The following is a 7859-nucleotide window of genomic DNA, read 5'->3' as shown; positions in this document are numbered from 1 at the left end:
AGGTGCCCTGGGAAATGACCTCAGATGGTGATCAGCCCAGCAGCAGCCAAGCCCATCCCCAATGCCTGGTTTCCCCAAAGCAGTGTAGGCAGAACAAACCAGAGCCCACCCCAGGCTAGGCAGCGTCAGCCCCACCATTGTGTGCCCCAAGACCCTGTGTTTTAGGGACATGCGTGGTGAGTCTCCAGCTCAGAGTGGAAGGGAGAGGGCAGACAGTATGTGTTCAATCCATGCTGAGGACTGAATCTAGACCACTCATTAAGCTAAGCAAGGTCTGGGGCCCGCCTGGTGGCACAAGCGGTTAAGTGTGTGCGCTCTGCTGTGGCGGCCCAGGGTTCACCAGTTTGGATCCCAGGTGCGCACCGACGCACCGCTTGTTGAGCCATGCTGTGGCGGCGTCCCATATAAAATAGAGGAAGATGGGCACAGATGTTAGCTCAGGGCCAATCTTCCTCAGCAAAAAGAGGAGGATTGGTATCAGATGCTAGCTCAGGGCTAATCTTCCTCACACACACACAAAAAAAAGCTAAGCAGGGTCCCTCTCCACATCTCTGGTCCTCCAGCGTCCGCTCAGACATCCCCAGGGCAAGAGGCTCACTACCTCACAGTAGCTCACCCCATTTTTCATAAGCCCTACGTGCCAGGATGTTTTTCCCTCTATGGGGTTGAATTTTGCCTCCAGGAGATTCCTCAGAGGTCTGGGACACACTCTTCTCCCCTGAGGCCACTCTTCCCTGCTTATCCAGCCCGGTTTTTGTACAGCCTTTCAGCATGCTGGCTCTTCTCCTGCAGAAGTTGGGCAGTGGGGACCCTGAAAGGATCACGACCCTTCAGGTGCAGTCTGAACCAGAAGGAGCAACAATCACCTCCTTGACCTGCAAGCTATGCCACTATTAATGCAACCCAAACTTTTGGGGAAGCTACATGCATTATTGTATGTTCTCATTTAGCTCATGGGAAATAGAGGAAGCTCTCATTTCAAAAGCACCTGCCTTGATTTCCCACAGCCACTTGCTGTAGTCCCCTAGGCCCTGCCCCATCGGGCTTCTGCCCACCCTATCCTCTTTTCACTCACTACCCTCTGCCCTATTCATGATCCTTCTTTCAGATCCCCCAGCTAACCCTCTCCTTCCCACTTTTGCACATCTAGTAGCCTCAGCCTGGAACATGCTGGCTCATCTTCCCCTGGCTAACTCCTGGTCACTCATCTTTCTTCTGCTCACTTCCTCCAGGAAGTCTTCTCTGAAGCTCCCCTCTCCCCCTCACTGTCAGGCCTCATGGTTACTCCCTCATAGTACTCTGTACTTTTCTTTCCCGGTGCTTATCAGAGTGTCTCCTCTTCCTTATCTGATAAAGGTCTGTCCCTCCCACTAGATAGTTAGCCCCTGAGGGCAGGGGCACATCTGCTTCTGCTCTTCACTGTATCCCCAACACTGAGCACAGTGCTGGATGGGGTCCATGTACAGTAAAGATGGATCAAGTGAATGAATGAATGAATGAATGAGGCACAGCGATTTTTACCTGACTAGGCAACGCCCCTCAATTGCCACACCACTCCAGCCTGCCCAGATGGAGCAAGAGTATGCAGTGTAGACCGTGGGCTTTGGAGACAGGAGACTCGGGCCTGTGTTCCAGCACTGCCACTTAGCAGACTGTACCTTTGGTGAGTCACTTCACCTCTCCGAGCCTCAGTTTACTCACCAGTAAAACGAGGATGGTAACAGTACCCACCTCACAGGATGATGGTTGAAATAGTCATGAATGCCAAGGGCCTGGCACACAGTGCTCAGAACCCATGAGTCTCCTTTCCAGGATGCTGGTGAGAGGGGCATGTTCACATCCCAGGACTTTCAACAGGCAGGTTCTCATCACCTGGGTGGGGTCCTCTCCTGCAGGCCCAGCAAAGTGTGGGTGGGAAAGAAGGTAGGATTGCTCTGGGAATTCTCTAATCCACTGTGGGACCATCTTTGCTCTTGGAGGCTTCAGAGTCCCTTCATCCTGGTCCCTCTCTCAGAGCCACAGGGAAAGGGCACACTTTACTGTCTCTACCTTCTAGCTGGGGCACCCTCGCCTACTCCAGGCCTGGCCACTGCCTCTCACAGGAGGCTCAGGGGGCCAGGTGACTCTGGCTCTGCCTCTGGCTAGCTGGGGAGAGGGTCCAAGTCCTTGCCCTCCCTGTGCCTGGGTCAGCTCGCTCTATTAGAAAGGGGCTCCTTTTTCTCATGCCCCTCTTTCCTGGAACCCCCACCAGGGATGAATAAATGGAGAAAACCTGATGCAATCTGAGAAGCCCTCCCAGGCGCAGATTTACACCAGGTGGGCCTTATCTGCTTCTTTGTGAGGTGTTGGTCAAGGCTATATCTGGGCAGAAGGGAAAGGGTGTCAGCCTCTGGGCCATCAGAAAAATGACCCCGTCCTCAAGGGGCTGGCACTTGAGGCATCAGTGAAAACTCTTGAGGCATGTTCAGGACACATTTAAAGCCACAAATTGCATGATCCAGTACTGAACTTTCCTAGACTCTCTCAAGGGCCAGTGCTGGCCCTAACCACACTGGTAAGCCCCTCCTGCCTGCTCTGGCCCACGGGGACCCTCCCTCCTCAGATTAAACCCCTTAGCTTTGGGCTCTGCAGGATGAGGCTCCTCCTGCCTCCACCTACCAAGTCCAACCACAAAGCCAGACCCAAAACCTGGGTCAGACGTGCTGTCTGGCCCTAGGCCTTTGCACACACGGCACCCCACTCCGCATGCCTTCCCTGCCTCCTTTGCTAATGCCTACACCTCCTTTAGAATTGAGCCCAGGTGGAACCTCCTCAGAGCCCCCCTCCTCACTCCTCAGACCTCCCCTGCAGACTGGGGTGTTGTCCTGCAGGGCTCCTTTGGCACCTAGGCTTACTTACCTCCATCCCTTACCCCCTCCCCAGGCTAGTCTATCTGCTCTTCTGTCTACTTCACTGAACTGGAAGTGCCCTGAGGACAGGGCTGGGCCTTGGTCCAGGGCAGTGTCTGGAACGCAGTTTGAAAAATGAATGAATACGGAGAGCTTGTGCTTGTGTGGGGATGAGGCTATATGGGAAGTCTCTGTAATTTCCACTCAATTTGGCTGTGAACCTAAAACTGCTGTAAAAAATACAGTCTATTAATTTTTTTAAAAAATTTTGAATGAAGGCATGAAGGAACACGATCAGCCCTTGATTATGCAACATTGGCTTGCAGAGGCCTCGGGCTACTGTACTGTGTGAAGTACCCCAGGCAGACTGGTCGTCCCTGAAGGGCAGGGACTTCCCTTCCCTCGTCAGCCCCACCAGCCTGCAACCTGCCCAGGCCTGGGTGCACACAGGTGGTGTGCTCTGCCTGGATGGATGACCAGCGCCAATTCCCTGCCCATCCACCTGTGATGCAGTCCGTCAAGGGGCCTGCAAATGCCATCTGAGCTTTGGACTGGGCCCTCCACTGTCTGTGCAGTGGCTGCTGACCCACTGCTGGAAGGTCAGGTTGGCTGCTGAATGTAGCAGGAACTAACCCCAAGGCTCCATGCGTGCATGATCTTGCAGACTTTCTGCCTCTAACCTAGAGTATTCCTGTAACCCAGACTACCACAGTCTCTCCCGGAGCCCCAGAGGGACTGAGCTAGAGCCACAGCAGGATCTGTAGACTGGAAGGGGCAGTCCTGGCTCCAAGATACCTGCCATTAGATTTCTCAGTGTTTCTCTCACCAAACGTAGAAATGGGGCAACTCAGTGAAGACTTTTTTCCCTAGAAATTCACTGCCTTGGCCATCACCTCCCTGGAGGTCCAGGAAGATCACAGGAGGCTGCAGAAGACTTTGGGGCCTCCACCTTGCCACAGCCCCCCACCACACACTCACTCACCTTCCCCAGCCACTGCTTGCATGCCAGTCCTGGGAGAGGCCACACAGAGACTGCAAGGGATGGCCTGCTAAACAGTCTGTCACACTCCAAGACCCAAGACTTCTAGCTCTGTTTCTCCAGGTGGTCTCTTCCTCTGTCTTCCTCCAAAGGCCCTGGGCCTAGGAGGCAGCATGACCCATAGAAAGAGCAAGGGCTTGGAGCCAGCCAGAGCTTCCCCACTTAAAAGCTGTGAGACCTTGAGAAAGTTAAGTAACCTCTTTGAGCCTCAATTTGCTCATCTGTCAAATGGGGATAATAATATCCACCCTAGGGATTGCTATGAGGATTACATTATAAATAGTACCTGTTACTTCACAGGGCACGGCTTCCGAGTGGTACTTCCTTCTCATGCCCTGTGTGTAGGGTGACCATACATCCTGGTTTGCCCAGGACAGTCCCAGTTGATACCTATTGTCCTGGCATATTTATTGCCCCTTTTCACTCTCAGAAGTGCCACTTTGGACAACAAAATACACAGTCAGCTGACCTGTACCTCCTATTCCCAACTCAGGTCCAGCCTGTGTAAGCAGCACCAGCCATTTCTCCTCTCCCCTTTTTAGAGGCTATGTCTTGGTTTGTTGTTAGGAGAATTTTTATACCCTTCTCTCTGAGTCTCAGGTTCTTATTTTTCCTAATGGGGATAGCAATGCCTATCTTAAAGGATGAATAGGAGGAGTAAATGAGATAAGGTATTCAAAGCACATGTCTGGCACAGGCCAGATGCCAGATAAACATGAGTTCCCTTCCATGGCCTGCTCTCCCTGGTTCCTGTCATGCCGATTTCCCCCCAAGAATGGGGCTCCAGAACTCAACTTCTCCCCTACCACGAGCGCGATTTTTGGAAGTTCCAGGTGACAATGAGCTCCCAAGCCATGATCTCTCCTGAGAGCAAGAAACCATCTTCACCCCCACCCCCAGGCTCCACTGCAGGCTCTGAAGGCATCCCAGCCTCTCCTTCCTGCATGCGTCCAGGTGTTTCTGCCTACGCTGTGCTTCCAAGCCCATCGCTACAGCTGGAAACCCTTCAGCCCTCACCTACCTTGCCCACATGAACAGAAGTCACCTTTGAACTCTCTCTCCTCTTTCAGGAATCCAGAGGCCCGAAAGGGAGTCTGCTGGGCCTCCAATCCCTAGGGACCCACTATCTGGGCCAGCAGGCAAAGGGTAACCATGTAATCACAGCAGATAAAGCCACCATGAGACCAGCCTGTTGCAGCAAGGGGATGACATGTTCCCAGATCACACCTGGATAGCAGTGTGTCCTCCCAAGGCCCTGAAGCTCACATCTCCCATCTGCCTCTTGCCCTCACACCCACTTGCTCCCAGCATTCCTTTGCTATTAGACAACTGGCAGTTCTTCTGGCCTGATCCTTCCCGTTGCCTTGCCCCAGGTGGTACCAAACCTGCCTTGAATACTGTAGAATATTTGGTTCCACCAGGAAGCTCTCAGTGTAAACAACCTGTCAGTCACCGGGATCTGACTCCAGGGCTCTTTGTTCAGAGGCACTTGCGTGACATTTCGGATTTTCGTGCTGCCCTAGAAACCGCAACATATGTATGAAGGAAACTACGAGAAGAAAAAGGTAACGAAGCAGCTCCTAAATTGGGACAAAAAACTGGTATCTGGTGGTGGTGGTGGAGGCGGGGGTGTTTCCACGGATCCCAGGGAGGTGAATGCTAATGAGGGCAGCCACTTGTTTGGAGGTGGCTGTAGGGCAAAAAGAGAAACCGGCTAGGTGACCTTCACTTTCCCATCTATAAAATGGAATTAAATATACTAGTTGACTCTATCATGAAGCTGTCGTGTTAGGAGGGTGAGATGAGATCAAGGAAACTCTTAGCAGCGTAGGGAATACAACACACAACCTGAATATAATCTGGGGCTCCCTATGGCTCAACCCTGCACAGAGTCACACTCGGAGAAGCACACACTGGCAAAAGAATTTAGAAGGAAGCCCAATCTTTATTTGGGACTCTTGAAGCACATTAAAGTGTGTCCAAGTCACAATCCTTAGCAACATTCCTCAAAATCCCTTTATTTCCCACCCTCATCTTCTCGTACCCCTTAGCAGCTCAGAGACTCTTTTAAGCCAAACCCCAAACTGTACCCCAACTCTTGGCCAGCCTGCTTGGCTCTGCTGCCACCCCCTCCACCCAGGCCCTCTCAGGAGTTATTATGGAGTTAATCGAGTCTCTGCTCCTTGCTTTAATCTCTCTCCCCCTTTACCAGTTACCAGAATTTGCCACAACAAAGGACCAACCCCAAAAGTAAGACTCCTTTCCTTTTTCCTCCCATCTTCTCAGTTCTGTATCTCAATTTGTTTTCTCTAATTCCACACTACAAAATGTCTAGGAACTATGAGGGCAGACTGAACAATCCTGAGAGAAAAAACTGTGGTAAGCAAAGAAAAACTCTTTTCAGTGGGTGGGACTAGGGACTGTTAATAAATCTTGCACCATCATGCACACAATTGTCATTAAGTTCCCATTCCCCCCACTAGCCACAGGACAGTGTTTTACACTTGCTAATCATGCTGATTTTCCTTCACATCTTCCCTCACTTTTGCACCCCTCCCCTTCCAGAACCATGGGTGTGGCCAAGGCCTTCAGCACAGCCTGGCTCCCTGGCTTAGCATCTGGCTTCCTCCCTGACTCTGACTTCTCAGTTCTCCCATCTGTCCCACATACAGCACGCGGCTGATCTTTACCACCCTCCACACTCACCGTGTGCCTCTCCTGCTGAACAGCTCCCGACTTCCTTAGCACATGGAGTCTAAGTTCCCATCAGGTGGCCCACATCAAGCACGTGGCCGCGTGTCTTCACCCATCATATACACTTTTAACTACACTGGTCTTCCAGTAAGCACCAGCCTGAGTTCTGCTCCCTCCAAAAGCCCACCCTGACTGCCTCTCAAATCTGAACCATGGCACCTAGAGTCTGTGCACACGGTCTCACTTTTGATTTTCTCCCTCATTTGATTGTTTTGTTTTAAAGCCTTGAGTCTTCTTCCCATAAGACCATAAGCTCCTTGAGATCAGGGACCTCAAAGGCTTATAAGGAGCACCCAGGGGTACTCAGAAGTCATCTTCCTCTACTAGCTCATGACAAGAAAAACAGACCTGTTTCTACTCCAAAGACCTTGATGGAAATCTCCAGATGCCCCTGCCAAGTCTTTTGCATTAACTCCCTGCCAAGCCATTTTTAAGAACTTCTGGATAAAGGGCAGAAGGAACCCTTTTAAAAACATATGTAATTATTGCTTTTGTGATAGATAATGTATTCATTTGGCTCAAAACATAAAATGAAGTCGGCCTCCCACCTTTGTTTCTCAACCACCCAGTTCCCCTGCCAAGAGGCAAACAATAGACTGGTTTCTTGTTTATTTTTCAATAGGTATTTGATGCATATACCAGCCAATAGTAATATACCCTCCTTTTCTCCCCCCTTTTTTCATACACAAGCTAGCATGCAATACACAGTTCTGCATCTTGCATTTTCTGTTTAACAATGTGTCTCAGACATCACCCCATCTCAGCTCCTAGAGAGCTTCCTCACACTGTCTTGTGGCCTGTAGTGTTCCAGTGTAGGAACGACTCTAATTTATTTAACCAACCTCCAGTTGTGAGATAGTGAGAGTGTTTTCAGTCTTTTACTACCATACACAACGCTGCAATGAATAGCCTTATTCAGACATGTCATATACGTGAGTGTATCTGTGGGACAAACCCTACAAGTAGAATTGCTGGGTCAAAGGGTAGGGTGCATATGTAATTTTTTTTTTTTTATAATTTTATTTATTTATTTTTCCCCCAAAGCCCCAGTAGATAGTTGTATGTCACAGTTGCACATCCTTCTAGTTGCTGTATGTGGGACGCGGCCTCAGCATGGCCAGAAAAGCGGTGCGTCAGTGCACGCCCGGCATCTGAACCCGGGCTGCCAGCAGCGGAGC

This window comes from Diceros bicornis, chromosome 5 (assembly GCF_020826845.1).
Source record: "Diceros bicornis minor isolate mBicDic1 chromosome 5, mDicBic1.mat.cur, whole genome shotgun sequence".
Taxonomy (NCBI): domain Eukaryota; kingdom Metazoa; phylum Chordata; class Mammalia; order Perissodactyla; family Rhinocerotidae; genus Diceros; species Diceros bicornis.
This window is presented reverse-complemented; position numbering follows the sequence as displayed.